We start from the raw sequence: 15758 nt of genomic DNA on the forward strand, positions 1-15758 counted from the left end.
ATGTCTACCAAATGTAAGAGGTTTATTTCTTTGTGAAATATCCAGATGTTGCTAAATGTTCTTACATTATGTAACAGGCCAAAAAAATTCTCAAAGGTGTGACTACAACCATTTGATGAGCATGAAGGAACAGGTGACTTATTAACCTTATTAAGTATTGACTTATTAAGTATTTTTCCTGGAATAAAGAACTACACTTCTGTCTTGGGCCTCCATATCAGATTTAACAAATTTGATATTTTATACCCTATTTATTTATTCTGGAAAAATACTAATTTCACGTTTACAGGTGGACATCACATGCCATGTCATCACATGTTTCAAGTGTGATTCAATGGGTTTCATGTGAGCATTCACATAAGATTCACCCCGAAAATGACCATGAGAAATTCATGCAGCTTTTCTGTAGGGATGCAACGAAATGAAAATTCTTGGCCGAAGCCAAATAAAAATGAAACACTTGGCCGAAGTCCGAATACCGAACACCGAACATGGCTTTTCATATTTCTTCTATTTATTTAGCCAATTTTTTCACTATTGCATAAACTGAATGGTCAAAATGCTTTTTATATTTTGTCTTGCTTTTCAATATAATACAACATAACTTGAAATAAAATTGAGCAAAACAAGTAGGCTAAATTAAAACTGAGCCATCTCACTTCTTGAATAGCATATATTAGGCCAATGACTGACTGCTGAAAGAATGTACTCTATTCTGTACCCCTACAACAAAACACTTCATTAAAAAGTGTCATTCAACATTATAAGCTAAAAAGTAATATGCACAAAACTGTTGGATTATTATAGGCTACAATGCAAAATGATTTAAAGAAAAAAAACATCCATTCAAGCAATTCTGACTGACAACCATTTCAGTTCACGTCTCTCCTCCAAACTCGCCAACAAAAGCTGACTGTTCTTTCAGAAGGTGCACTCGTGGCCGGGATGCACAGAGCATACTTTGACAAGTTGTTTAGTACATGGAATTGTGACGCGCCCACTGCATGATGTCTGTAAAGGATGTCGTGAGCAGCGGGGCTACTGTCAGACCGCCCGCTCCAGTCTGAAGTACACAAGTTACCGACCGGTAAAGACGCTTTTGTTCAGAAATTTACTCCGTGCTGTGTCTTTCTCTGACACTTTAAAATGCTCCACACACTTCTGGCATGTTTGCTGCATTAATAAAGCGCGTCTCTCTCGCTTTCTATGCACTGGTTGCTGCTTGATCGTCATGTTCGGTAAAATTTATTAGGCCATTTAACTTATACAAAATATTATGCATCCCTACTTTTCTGTAAGCATTGTTACACCCCTCCATGCAGAATACTGATCTGCTTAAATATTTTTTCAAATATGTGACGAATTAACTGCAAAAACATTTTCAGCAATGGAATAAAGAACTATTTGTTTGTGTGTATGTTTTACATAAATTCATTCACTGAAGTTTGCTCTATAGACGGTTTCATCGGACATACACGCCTGGCTCGAAGTTAACTTCTGGTCTGTGTTTGGTTATAATACAACAATTTATTTTATATTTCATTTATATTCATATGTATTTATATGATTATTTTATTGAATATTAATTGTTTTACATTTAATTAAAACTACTCAACAGTTATTGATGCTCTGTAGAGGTCTATTTTCCAAAAATAGGCTGCAAACTAAGACTTTTTATCAAATTCTCAAACAAACTAATTACTCAGTAACGGTTAATTTGGGGTCAAATGTTGAAAATTGTATTTTCCACTAACAAAGCTTTAATAATAGTTAGACTACTGTCACCTATTCTAAACCATCTAAACATATTTGTCTCTGCTTCCCGATGACATCATCATCAACAGTCCCACACTCGGAGAGGTTGGGAATTCGTTTGCCTACTCAGTCAGAAAACAGACTCGTTTTGCATGTGTGGGTGGTCAGCCAATCCACACTCGGGAAACAGAGCTATGCTATAAGGAAGGAGTGCTAGAGAGACGAATGGGTGGACGCTCTGAAAGAGGTGGAGAACGAGAGAGAGAAATTAAGATTTAATGACAAAACCATCCTCAAAAAATCTCTTTTGGCAAGAATGCGCAGCACTGCATGGTAACAGCCACACTCTGCAAAGTCAACATAACAGTGTTTAACAGGGGAAAGGAAGCAAATGAAAAGTTCCGTTTCACACTCAAGCATTGCTAAGCATTCTTAATACTGTTACACTTCACATTCTCAATTGCGAAGCTCTGTAGTGTTAGCAGCTTCCTGTTTATCCAACAGATAACTGACAACTGAAGTCACACAGCCAGAGGACAAGCCCCAGGCTGTCTTTACAAAGCTGGCTGTTCTCAAACAGAGCAAACCGTTTAGTACCTAAAGCACTGTAGTATGATTCACAAACAAATAACTCTTATGAGCCAGTTATTTGAATGAATAAGTCAAACTGGTGAACTCTTGAACAATTGGTTTGAATCACTCAAGCAAACAATTTACTCAATTTGACAGAGCAGTTACAGGATTAACATTTGATTCGCTGAACTGTCAGTCATCATGTCTGCTCAAAGTTGTGGGATTGGTTGTACATGCAAGGATTTCACATTAACATCTTAATGTTTTAGAATAAATGGCATTACTACAAAAACAGTTAAAGTGTTTTGCTTGGCATGTAGATCAGACCAGATAGGTACAGGCCTTCTACAGAAGAAACAGAACTTGCTTGGAAAGTTCGCTAAACTTCGTAGCTGCTCAGAGCAGAGGCGAGTCTGATAGAACGATCTGTGTAAAAATGTATACCACCTACTGTGGAAACGCACTGCAATCGGACAAATTAACCATTGCTAATAACATGCTACACAAACTAAAGTGGGGGCCTGTGTTGTGTGTCTAAACATAGACTGATAATACACTCTGCCCTCTATGTAAAGATACTACAAAAAATGAGACATTTAAGTCTCCAGAAACCGCTGCCATATAGGATCCGGCTTAGGAGAATTATGCAATTATTAAAAGGTATGTGTGAATGCAAGAGGACCATTCAGCATTCAGAAAAGTCACATTACCATTTACTGCTCTCAAACAATAGTATGATGACCAAGTGCAGAAGATTAAAGAATCCTCTATAACCTCCTACACAGCTTTAGACACTCATTTCAAGATGTGCTTCCTCTGAAACGAATGGCTGTGTGACCAACAGGAAGAAAAACTAATGCATTATACGAGGAAGGGAAAGCATTATAAAAGATAAAAGGTTATAAAGATGCTGGCAGCTAACCTACAGCCATTTCTGAGAAACAGAAACACAAAATATAACAGCAACACAAAATGTAGTACAAATACCAGATTGTGTGCACTTAAAATGAACAACCTTTAGTATTTGTATGGGTTATGTGTGTTGTCTTGAAAAGCAAGTTAGGTCATTAAACTCTGAAATAAAGCCAGCGGCAGAATTCAAATTATAGTTGGTGTGATGATTCATTCATTTTAGCCAGTAATAGTCGAATGGTGCTAAAGGTGTGCCTATTTTCAGAACGGTCAGACAGTTTTTCCTCTGCAGGGAGGACGTGCATTTCTTTGGGGAAAGGAAATGAAAAAGAAAATAAGCGAAGAGGGTGTGTAGATAGAAAGGGGAAGGAAAAAATGCATGTGCATTGGTTTCTACCCATCGCCTAGCTACAATACTGAAATAACATCTTAAACAAGCCTGGTTTTAGCCTGGCGAAGCTGGGAGACCAGCTTAAACCGCCTAAGACAAGCAAAACAGTTAAAGAGATACTTAAAGAGAATAAATGATGACAAAAGTTATTTTTGGGTGAACTATCCCTTTAAGCTAGGTTTAAGTTCCATCAACAAGTGAACTCTAGAATTATATTACACATTTGAGACTGTTTGGATGAGCCATTGTGATGTGCAACCATAAGAATGACTCATGTGGATAGGCAAACAAAAAAGACAAACAGCCAAATATAATTAAAGCAAATATTAAAACATTACAAAAGTAAATATTCACATTAAAATTAATCACAATCACATTGGTTTGAAAACTGCAGCGACTGTTTCTTTAAAGGTCCAGTATATGAAAGCATCTACCGGTGAGGTTGAGAATTGCAACCAACGGCTCTCGGCACTCCACCCCTCCCTTTCGAAGAACTATGCGGCTGACACAGGACTAAAGGGCCGTTCACATTATAACGATAACTATAAAGATAACTGTAACTATAACTATATTTGCGTTCACACCAGCGGACGATAACAATAACGTTATGTTTATTTTAAGCCTGCGCGCTGCAGTGTTCTCAGTCACTAAAATGAATGTAGATGACCTGACCTGCTGATGCTTTCGTTTTCATTCCCGAACATCTTTTCTCCAAAATATGACAGCAAAGGCTGGATGCTCTGACTGAAGGCTGTGCACTCATGTCCGGGACGTAAAGCATATATTTTGCCAGCTTGCTGACTCATAAGCGTTACATATATAATATCCCGCCATAAACACACCACTTTCCGACCACTACAGTCTTTAATTCTGACATAAAAGCCGCGTTGCGATCACCAATAGTCAAACATTATCTGCCAGAAACTGTCTGACAGTATGTTTTATCGTTCATCAGCTGGGAAAAAATCGTTCTGAAAGTGATCCCAACGATATCGTTCTCTGTATCTTTATTGTTATAGTCATGGTGTGAACCCCGCTATTCTCCTGAATTAAGAACGATTTTTAAAACTTTTTTTATAGTTATCATTATAATGTGAACAGCCCTTAACACGTCATTTTTGCTTCTTTGCCGAAGGAGAGCAGTCTGTAGAGCAGTTTGTCCGTTTATGGCTACTGTAGAAACAACATTGCCAATTCCACGCAAGGGGACCCGCGGTGTATGTAGAAATAGCTCATTCTAAGGTAATAAAAACATAACGTTTCATTATGTAAGGTCTTAATACACCTCTGAACACATAGTTATGTATATTGTATTGCATATCTGTCGATACACCGTCCCAAAAAAATTACACAGCACCTTTTAAAACATGTTACAAACAACAAAGACGGCCTGACTGCCAGCACATGCATTTGCTTATCAATTGCGTTTTTTTTGTTGATCAAATCATTAGCTAAATTAGGCTCCTTCATGTCAGTCCAGCTCTGCACAAAGGACAGATTGTGTGGCCCGTGGTGTCGTTGACAAGCCTGTGAGTTTTCCGAAAGTGTTCCCACAGCCAGAAAGTACAACTGCTGGTACAGCTGCCTCACGGTTTGTCACAAGATTCACAGCAAACTTCACAGCATAACCATGAAGTGACACTAAGATTGAAAGAACGAGGATATTTCCTTTTGCATCTGACACAAAAAAAGGATCTGAATGTAGGACAAGCTGTGCACTGCTCCTCAGACCGTCTAAAATGGTCCCAGTGGTCTTTTACTGTAGGTAGGCTCCTCTCTCGTGTGAATAACTGACAGTACATATCACAGTATACATTTGCCATTTTACATCAAAATGCTTATTTTTACAATCATCAGTTCCACCTTAATATTTTGATTTGAGTATCTACTTCAAAGGCTAGGTTACCAGAGCCTGCATTCCCTTGCATAGGAAAAATCTGAGGGATTAGGCTGTGGAGGATTAGCTCCATGGGATATTCTCTAAAGCAACCGAGTAGCCATAAACAAGGATGAGAATGGAGAAAAGAAAGGCATCCAAGCAATTACACAAAGTGCCGAGGTCTAGAAATACAGCGTATCCTATCTAGAGGAGAACCCAAACACGTCTGCTCCCACCACACGGGTCTGACTTTACTAACTACGTTTGCGAACCAAATACGAATACTTTCCGCTATGTGTTCTTTAGTATTCATATCCGAGATTACGCGATTCTTCTGTCACATCTATTACACACAAACAGCAAACAAAGCTTTCTTTGTCATCAAACCCCAAGACTGAGCTCACTCCCGTCTCCTCCGTGCCAAGGGCTCTGAGCAAGTCTATCACAGCGATTTGCAAAGCACAGAAAAATATGAATTGCCAACATTACAGGGAATATGCATTGAGCCTTGTCAAGTATCTTCAATTAAGTAAACGCAGTCATTTTGTCTTGGCATCATACTTTGCTATTCAACGTAGATTCCGTGTACGATTTCTACTCACATTTATAGTGAACGCAACGATTAAAATAATAACCGATATAGTCGATAAAGGTTTGTTTATAGGACAAGCACGTCATTAAAATGATTTAATAAGCAATAAAAGTACATACATGTCTGTCGCCGGGGTTGGTGTCATCGATGTTTAAATCCAAATCCGAGTCAATCCGCAGGCGTGTTGATACTTTCAAAGGAAATGAACGGAAATGATTTCCCCGCGAAACAACGCGCAATGTCGCGCAAACTATCCTTGATATATTTACACTGTCTCCTCAACGCGCCGCATGCAGACGCGAGCCGTGTGTCACTTTCCCCCTCTGAAGGCAAGACTGTAGGCTTGGTCCTGTCGTTATCTCGCAAGGGGTGTGGACAAAACTCATGCAAATGAAAAGACGTCCATCCCCAGCGTGCCCACTTCACACCCCGGCAGCCCGCGTGGAGTATCGACCACCCTATTTAATTTAAGGGGGATGGGGTGACAAAGAAAGAAGGTACGGACCTTATAGGCCAGTATCAGGTAAGAGAAGGGATATAGGAAATCTTTATAAACGTTAACTGTACACTAAACACCCACATAAGACTTTCAAATACACTTCATTCACGCATTCCAAACAGAGGGGGAAGGGACAATGGGAGGGACAAAGATATTCCTGGACTCATTCAGTGAAACCCATATATCTGAATTACACCCCCATCTTCGACAGCATCATCACCACCAACATTAAAAAGATGCATAGTCTCTGGATGCACACCTGAGACGTCATAAAACAAATACTAGGTGAAAAACATAATTCTGACATAAGCATGCAGAGCTATGTGCAAAGTGTATATTGTAATCGAAAGCGTAACAAAGAGAAACAGAATTAATTGTGATTATAAAACTACAAAAACCTGTTTATAGCCCAACATTAGTGTCAATGAGCAATACAGATATGGGTTAAATTTTAGGCTACAATGCCGTGGCAGAACAACAGGCTATAGATAGAAACTGTGCAAGGACAGTGAATGAGAAATCGTGATTATTCTAGGATATACTTAGAAATGCTTTAGGGCAAAGTTTAAACCACTGGCACTGCCATGTTAATATTCCACAAACCTCTTCACAGACTGTATACTGTGTCACTAGGAATCTAGTCTGCCTCAGCAAACCAAGAGCTGCCATTATCAGAAGGCAATCAACAAACTAGATTTTTACATTTTGGGATTAAAAAGTTATGTTTAGAGTCATGTGAGTTCAGTTTCATACTATCTGTCGAAATATTGGCAAATTGGGGTTTTCAAGAAATGTGTTTGACAATGATACCGGCACACACCTTACCTTAAAGAGAAACATTTGGGCATAATTCACCACAACGACATTCAAAACATGTATGACTTGTGGAACACAAAAGAAGATATTTTGAGAAATGTCTCAGTGGTTTCATGTCCATACGATGGAAGTCACACAGAGCCAGTGCTGTTTAGTTACCAACATTCTTTAAAAGATCTTCTTCTGTGTTCTGCAGAAGAAAGAAAGTCATACAGGTTTGGAATGACATGAGGTTGATTAAATGGTGAAAGAACTTTCATTTTTGCGTGAACTATCCCTTTAAAGGACATGGGTAGAGTACTGCACATAGCTTTGTACTGTACACAAGTCAACCAAAAAGATCTATCCAAGAGCTGAAATACCGAAGATGTGACACGTGTTGTAGCTAAAGTCACCACCAAGCCCCAGAGGATTTGTGAATGATCTCATAGGCTTGGCGAGTTGTTGCTGCGGCAACACCAAAGGTGATGTCATGTGTTTGAAGAGAGGGTCGACGTGGCCACCTGCCAGCAAAAGATATGCCCAGATCCTGAAGAGAAAGATAAATGGAGTCTGCCCATAACCCCTCTCATTACCCCTCCCTTTTGCCCCCTATTCAAACCCATCCGGCCATTATCTCGTCCATTCTGAATTCCCTTCTCTAAATCACTGCAGCACACACCCCCACATCTATTTACCCCCACTGTGGGTTAGCCCGGGCGAGCGCACCACAATGTACCCACAGCCCAGGGCTAAATCATAGGACCTAAATTATGTACTTAGCCTAAAGAATGCAAAGTGAAATCCAGGTCATGTGCTGACAGAGCAAAATGCGTGAGAGTTCCTCATCAGATAGACTTTAATGGCCTGCGTCTTACACAAGAACACTTGTATAAGTAACATAAAAATCAAAATTCTCTCATCAATTATTCATGTTTATAACTGGAATGAAATGAAGATGAAAAGTGGTTTGCAATGATACAGGTGTGAATAAATGATAAAGGGATCGCCATTTTGATATTGAGACAACTCCAAAATCCTTGTTCAACAATAATAAGATTGTTCTGGATCTTTCTATACAGTATGTTTTCACACATGCTCCTCCCCCTCTTCCTGTGTTGATGTACTGGTCATATCATCTCTTAAAATGGTGTTTAGCATCAGCGCTGGTTACTTGCTGTTGTTTTGCTGTCAATCTTAGAACCCATACCCCTGCCCCATCTCCACCTCCACGCTCATTGACCTCTGAACCCATGAGCATGCAACCTGCCTCTCAGACTCCCTTTGGGAACGTCCACAGTTTACAGTTGAGGCAGCATTTGATCGTCACTTTACTTCCTGTTCTTCCTCTTATTTTATTGGCTTCCCAAATTAATTTTTGGGATGTTGCAATGGTATAGAGAATGTGAAGCTGACGTCACGCCCTATGTTGCATGTTGCAGTGGCGCCACCACCTTAGGAGGATAATACTCCACTGCTATTATTGTTTTGATATGTACCGTTACTTGTTTTGTTTGATGGAGAAATTTAAAGTGAAAGAACCATGGGCTTTTCCTGAACGACTCTGCATAATACTATTGCAGTTTTAACACAGCAAGACTGACCTACCATAGTTGTATTTCCTAATCAAACAAGAAAAACAAAACACTGCATTGAACGCACTAGCAGCCATCCTCCCAAGATGGCGCAACATTCAACGCGGCGTGACGTCGATTAACAAGCTCTATTCTGCTCAGGCAGCCAGAGCCTGAACGATAATGCAAAACATGCATTTTTCTAATCTAGCAAGGGCGTGCCACTGGAGGATATAAAAATATATTTATAAACAAGATCCTCTTTCCCTTTCCATGCATCCCCTCTCATTTGGTTGGCTATGTATGTGTTGGCTGCCTAAGGCTAGGACTGTGAGTTTATGTTTGTGGGAGGAGTTTTGGAAATGGGGGTAATGAGTTTATTTTTTACTACCACAGCTCACCAAGTGTTTCCAAAAGGCCATAAAACACATCCGTACACTGAAACTAAAAACATGAACATAAAAATAAATACATTTATGCTTGAAAGGTTATTGAAATGGCCATGAAAGAAACCTCATAAAATGACATCACAGCCACTTTTTCCAAACCATCTTTCTGACATTCACTCAATGCACACTGTCATTGTGCCAACATGATTTTTTGAACAGTAAACGACAGTCATTCAAAGGCAGATACAGAAAAGTGTAAAGCACTATTTAGCCTCCTCAAAAATCTTTGCAGCATTTGTCAACTACCCTTAATGCCCGCCCACCCACTCGCACACCATAACACACTGACCCACGCAAAAGAGAAATGCGTGCTAACCAACACACACACACAGTAAACGCCACCTGTTAGCTCCATCTGGTACTCTTGCATTTCATAACTTGCACACATATCGCAAATAACAAGCACACCAACATATCACACTTCATATTAGCCAGCACATGTATCACATTTTGATCGCTAGAAATGGAAACTGTGTAGTAAATCTGTACCGTGTGGCATGGGACAGTCTATTTGGGTCAGTCATCTCGGAAGACCTCATTTCATGACTAGATGAGTCTGTTTGTACACTCGCCATGCTTTTACACAGATATGATGAGATAATATATTGGCAATAGAGTTAGTGTCCAACCAGAGCAGAAAATCCTGTTACTAAAATGGACATATGAGATAAAGGTCTCAGAGATGACTAAAATTGGCCCTAGAGGAGCATTATGGAATTCTAATATGTACTGTTTTTATGACTCTATTCTCTAGGGCCCAGCAAATACTGTCTCTATTGACCTTTGAAGATAGAAGTACTTTGGACCAGGCAAACTCAATAGTCCATCACTATATTAAAGGGCTAGTTCACCCAAAAATAAAAAATCTGTCATCATTTATTCACCTGCATATCATTCAAAACCTGTCTCTTTCGTCTATGTAACACAAAAGAAGATATTTTGAGAAACATCTCAGTGGTTGTATGTCCATTAAGTCAATTGAGGCCAATGTTGTTTGGTTACCACCATTCTTCAAAATATCTTCTTTTGTGTTCTGCAGAAGAAACAAAGTCATACAAGTTTGGAATGACAAGAGGATGAAGGATTCAAAACTTATTTTTGGCTGAAGCATTCCTTTTAGACTAGACCATTCCAACCAAAGTTTCCAACAAAACTTTTCAGTCACTTATACAGAGCCAATGTGCAAGTTGCGCAACCCAGTTTATTTTAGTCTGTACATTCTATGCAACACTGGACCTCCAGCCCCCACCACCCCTGAGACCTCAAGGCAGGACACCAGACCCAGGGGGTGGATCTTTGACCCCTCAGCCTACTTAATCTGTCTTTCCAGCTAAATTCCTTTTAGATTAAAGCAGGGTGGTACCCTGTCGACCAGGCCATAATAATCTGCTGATTGGTCGCTTCCGCTGAGCATGCTGCTCAGCAGGCAGAGAGGAAATGTGAGTGATGGCATCTCGTGTGACCCCGATTGTAAGGACATAGTTAGCACATAATCAAACTCGAGAGGAGTATCTACTGGTACATAAAGTTAAAGGGACAGTTTACCCAAAAATGAAAATTCTATCATCATTTACTCACACTCAAATTGTTCCAAAAAACTTGTATAAAGTTTGTTGTTCTTCTGAACACAAAGATTGATATATGGAAGAATGTTAGTTACCAAACAGTTCTGGGGTACTTTTGACTCAATATAGTGGGGAAAACTTCTACTACACAGCAAAATCGCCAGTGTTAAAAATAGTCAAATTAACTCTCACAGTGTTTATATAATCCCCCTTGAGAGTGTGGATTATATATACACCGTGAGTGTTAATTTGACCTTTTTTAACACTTGCGATTTTACTGTGTATGGTAGTCAATAGTGCCCCAAACCTGTTTGGTTACAAACATTCTTTCAAATATCTTCTTTTGTGTTCAACAGAACAAAGAAGTTACTACATGTTTGGAACAACTTGAGGGTGAGTAAATGATGACAGAATTTTCTTTTTTGGGTGAACTGTCCCTTTAAAGATGCTAGTCAGTGCTGCTATATGTTAGCACTGGTATTCTCTAGTCATAGCGTATTCATACGCGTTCCAATTTTTGTCCACTAAAATTCTCCCTAGGAAGACAATGCCCCTCCTCTTAATACCAACACCTCCTAATATCAAACACATCACCATTCAGTTCACAATACACCCAATTCAGACTCCCAGTCACAACTCCGTAACAAGGAAACTTCTGCCTAGAATTGGACACTGACAGCGGGCCTGCGGTGGGCGTGTGGAGCGCAGCCAGCGCCCCAAACCCAAGCATGTGGAGCGTGGTCCTGATCCAAGCCCGGTAATTAAACTCCAACAAAAGGTTTCTCCCTCGATCTTATTTTAATGCTCCTATTCACAGTAGTGAAACTGCAGAGTGTCTGTTATCCTGAGAAAAGTGATGGTAATGAATGAGGGGGTGGGGGGCTGAAATGAAAGAGAAAGTGAAAAGTAGAAGCAAAGTCTGCATTGAGTATGCAAGATCATGGCTGCCGATGAGCTCATGCACATTGTTTCTTTTAGCATGAGCTGAGCCACTTGTTTGAATTCATTCTGCAGAGAAAGAAAAGAGAACTAAACGTCCAGACAGACGCTCTGCATATTCAGTTTATTTCTCCTCTTTCACTCTGCATTTAGAAACCCGTCAGCCGCTGAAATGGCTCCAAATAATGTAGTTTTGTGGTAAACGGAAGGCAAAACAAAGAACAAATTTGTAATTTGTCTTTTTCTGGGACCATTTCTGATGAGGCGTTTCCTGTTAACTCTGAGCTACAATGCCCTATGAAGCCAATGTTGATCATTTCTCTGACTGAAATGGCAGTCATGTGAGGAAAAAAGCTGCCAAAACAAATTACAGATGCAGTATGTCTACACTTATGACATAGGGTGCACATTTTAAGAGCCAGTTTAACTTGACTTTTACATCTGTACAACTGTAAAACTGACGTATAATTTCACTATGATACAGAATGCTAACACATTTTTTATTTATAACACAAAAAAATATTTTACTTTTAAAAAAGTGTGCTGAATTTTACTTTTATCAGTATTTCTAGACCGGGCGAGGTATAACTGTTGTATGTTACATATTTACATATACATGTTAATACCCTCCACTAAATTGAGAGAGAGAGATATAAATGTTATCTTTCTTTTCCCACAATAGCACGTCTCATTCTCTTCCACAAAGCTTTCATTATGATAGCTGTGTTGGGCAGGTGTTGTGTTGATGTAGTTGTTTTCATTTACCATAGGTGCTTTTTATCCTGATTGTTGCTCTTTCCACTTGTCACACCCATAAAACAGCTGAGCTTTGCAAGGACCCCACATGGCTGGTAATGTGACATACCGCACTGACTCATACTGGCTCTTGACTCATACTGGCTCTGAACGAGACACAGGAAGAATAACAACACAGACATACTGACAAAAGTTATTTGTAAAAATAAGTAAAAGTAAAAATGTAAAAACTGGACTGGACAATGTTTCAGATCTGGTTAAAAGGCAAAGAAGAAACGCACATTCTGTGAATGTTTTTCTTTACCAGTTTGTGTAGTTGTTTTTAACAAAACAACAAAGAAATGGACCTGAAAAGCATGAATATGAAAAAATATATAACCATATGACAATCATGAGACTCATGACCCCTCCCTCTAATGCCAATAACTATGAAGATAAACCAGAGCCAACACTGCCCTCCACTGGACAACATGATCTACATGATTATCGCCATTTGTCAGACCATTTAATTCATTCACTGGTACATCAATCAGTGTCAGTAGGCTTATCTACAACTTTACATCTAAACTGTTTTGGCTGTTTTTATACATGGATAGTTGACAAATACAAAATGTGACAGCAAAAAATTTGAAAAAAACTAACAATGAAAATAAATCTTATGCTATTTTAATATAAATAACAGTTTGTTTTCTATATTTTGGCTGTCACACCATAGGACACATTATTTGTCAACTACCCATTTAAAGCAGTGAATGAGGCCTTTCTTATCTTTTACTCGGCACATGGGGTAAAACAAAATCAAAACAGCAGACAGATAGCCTGTGAAACACTTAACTATCCCTGCTGGACAATCTGTCAAATCTGTCTTTGACAGATTTAAATTCTTTCTCCATTAATAATTCCATTTGATGGTGTTTTCGTACTTTAACATGGATCAAAAAGGGCTACTGGTCATTTTCAAGTGAATTCAAGCGGCAGTATTTAGTCATTGTCCGATTCCGACCTACCCTTTTATCAGGAAGCCTCAGGCCAATGCAGACATTTATAAACAGTGCAGGGCAGAGGGAAAATGACCAAATGTTTCCTGTCATTGTATTCCACACATCACTCCAAAGTTCGATTCTGTCACGTGTCTTATATCAAACTCAGACTTGAAACACTGTATGGAACAAAATAACTTCAGACTTGGTAAACAAGGGCAAAAACAAATGACCGTGTGGGATATTTTTATCGCTGAGAAACAGTCTCATAGTATGTTGCAATATTGGTGAAGCCAATGACTGACCTTAAAGGGTTAACAGATCAGGTTCTATGCCAAATAATTCTGTCACTGCATGTTTGATCAGACTAGAGACAGACTACAACGCAATCAGCTTCTGGTTTGTTCTTTAAAACCGTAAAGGCTCAAATTGCTACACAAAGTTGACGTGGAAGGAAGAAGCTCGGTAACCACCGACAGCCATCCCTCTATCTGCTTCGCACAATGGGGATTTTCCTGCCAACTTTTCTCACAAATGTATATTGCAATATTCCTTTTTATTTTCTTGGTTTTGACAGTTCTTACTATGAATGTATAAGCTCAATGTGTTCAAATGATACTACGGGCATGGACACTAATTCCTTCTTAACTGAAGAACCTGTCGATATCTCTGCATTACATACTCCCAAGACACTTTTTAACCTGATTTATTTATGAGATATTTTTTTACATCCCAGAAGCATTTATGGGCATACTCAAACTTAGATGAAGGTCTTCCAAAGGTCATTTTTTAGTACATTATTTAAACCATTTAAACTGTTGTTCTCTTTGGTCCTGTATTGAAAATATTCTCGGTGTAGTAACCGGCACGTATAAGACACAAAAACATAATAAATACCTTTACACATTAAATAAATAAAATAAATAACATCATTAGCGGAAATATATTTTTTTACAAATGTGATTAGAACTACTAGGATATTTTACTGCACATTAGCGTTTAAAAATGTGGTCAATTCTTTTAGACATTCTAGACACATGATGTCAAATTTAACCCTAAAATGCACACAAAACTTAAAGTGATACTACACCCAAAAATAAAAATTCTGGCATCATTTAGTCATCCTTATGTCTTTTCAAACCTTTATGACTTTCTTTCTTCCGCAGAACACAAAAGAAGATATTTTTAAAAATGTTGTTAACTGCACCCCCTGTCCATATGAATGGGGGCCAGTGCTGTTCGGTTATGGACTTTCTTCAAAATATCGTCTTTGAAGGTGGGTGAGTAAACGATGACAGAATTTTCATTTTTGGGAGAACTATCACTTTAAAGCATGTTCAAAGAAACATGCAAAGGAATTTCACGCGCTACACATTATTGTTAGAGTATGGAACATGCAGGAATGGACTGAGATCAAAAGCAAAGTGCATGTGTAACAAAGTCAACAAAAACCGTGGAGGAGGAAATAAAAGCGTGAGAAGAACAAACGGAAGGGGAAAATAACGTTTCTTTAATTTAGAGAGTTAAACACAGCTCTGGTCCTAGTGACCTACATGTAATGTGTCACGCTCCTGTTTTTTCCCTTCACTGCTGTTTGTTTTCTGCTGACCATTACAAGACCGAGGTCAAAGAGAAGATCTCCTCGAACAGCTGCCAAAGTGACAAGTCCACAGCCAAAGGTCTCCCAAACCCTACAGTAAAAAGCTGTAGTTTAAAGGTTCAGCTGCAGCCTTGACAAAGTGTTTCCTATAACGTTAAGGCAAAAAAAGTCATATTGATATATGTGTGTGTGTGTGTGTGTGTGTGTGTGTGTGTGTGTGTGTGTGTGTGTGTGTGTTTGAGTGGGGGTGGGGATGACCATGAGATTTTACATAAAAAGCAAATCCCCAGGGCCAAATCACTTCCTCCTGTTCAGAGAAGAGAAGGAAAAGCATTCAATCTGTTTACCTCCCTTGTTTCTAATGACTTAAATGTATCAACTAAACAGTAAATGTACACTTACATTACACTAAATCATGCACATGAAATAAATCATGTCACTGACTTTTGTCATCTAAATTGACAACATATACAATACCGTCTTGCACGTGGGAGGCCGT

At 39.0% G+C, this 15758-nt stretch overlaps 1 protein-coding gene across 1 annotated transcript in view; it reads right to left on the minus strand.

The window, feature by feature from the left end:
- Window positions 1-6545, minus strand: part of ripor1 (RHO family interacting cell polarization regulator 1) — a 42588-nt gene extending 36043 nt beyond the window's left edge. The window contains exon 1 of the mRNA XM_057347958.1: window positions 6222-6545. The gene's annotated coding sequence lies outside the window, so the exon portion shown is untranslated. The remainder of the gene's footprint in view (window positions 1-6221) is intronic.
- Window positions 6546-15758: the final 9213 nt, after the last annotated feature.

The sequence above is a fragment of the Triplophysa rosa genome, linkage group LG12 (assembly GCF_024868665.1).
Source record: "Triplophysa rosa linkage group LG12, Trosa_1v2, whole genome shotgun sequence".
NCBI lineage: Eukaryota > Metazoa > Chordata > Actinopteri > Cypriniformes > Nemacheilidae > Triplophysa > Triplophysa rosa.